This window comes from Crocuta crocuta, unplaced genomic scaffold (genome assembly GCF_008692635.1).
Source record: "Crocuta crocuta isolate KB4526 unplaced genomic scaffold, BGI_CrCroc_1.0 scaffold318, whole genome shotgun sequence".
NCBI lineage: Eukaryota > Metazoa > Chordata > Mammalia > Carnivora > Hyaenidae > Crocuta > Crocuta crocuta.
The window spans coordinates 935287-935653 of record NW_027531425.1 but is presented as its reverse complement, the minus strand read 5'-3'; positions in this window follow the sequence as shown (position 1 = coordinate 935653).

Genomic DNA, 367 nt, shown 5'->3' with positions numbered 1-367 from the left:
TGATGTATGTAGATTTTATCTTCTATTCTGGGGGCAGATGGGGGCGCTGTCAGACCCTCGAAGTGCATCTGTGAAGCACCTAGGTATTGGGCTGGGGTGGGGGGCAGGAGGTGGCTCTCCGGGGTTTCTCCACCGCAAAGCCCAGGCCAGGCTGGAGCCTGGGGGGCAGGGGGAAATTGCAGCTCCCCAAGCCTAGGCAAAGCGCTGGAAGGTCCCGCTCTCCAGCCTCTCCGAGCATCCAGGACGTCTCTCAGGCTCAGTTTGCCCAGCTCCGCAATGGGCGCTCGGGCCCCGCCGCCCCCGCGGGGCTGTGCGCGGACGCGGGTGGGACGGACAGCTGGAGAGGGGGTGGCGGCGAAGCGCTGCC